This window comes from Arachis ipaensis, chromosome B04, assembly GCF_000816755.2.
Source record: "Arachis ipaensis cultivar K30076 chromosome B04, Araip1.1, whole genome shotgun sequence".
NCBI classification, from domain to species: domain Eukaryota; kingdom Viridiplantae; phylum Streptophyta; class Magnoliopsida; order Fabales; family Fabaceae; genus Arachis; species Arachis ipaensis.
This window is the reverse complement of record NC_029788.2, coordinates 5869585-5869982: the sequence shown is the minus strand read 5'-3', so window position 1 is coordinate 5869982 and position 398 is coordinate 5869585.

Genomic DNA, 398 nt, shown 5'->3' with positions numbered 1-398 from the left:
CGGCAATAGATCAGCAGGTTCATCAATTTGATAAATAAGCTAGGAGACATCAACTTATCTCTAGCAAACAGAGAAAATTTCGTGGCCAACTATTTGCGGTTGGAATTTGTGAGTTTGCAAGTGGTACAAACGCTGATTGGCTTGCATATATATATATATATAGTTGAATTGGACATTATATATTATATATGTAGGAACCTTATATGTAAGGTGCAATCAACAATTAACGTTAACGTGCAAGGTGTGTTGTTACAACCCTACATACGTGCTTAACGCTTTCTATTTTTTCTCATGCTTCTCATCAATGCAAACAGCGTCATTCAGTTTCCAGCAAAAATAAACAAAAAAGAAGGAAAAGGGAATGGTTCATATGAATGAATGGAAAAGAAAAAGGGAAA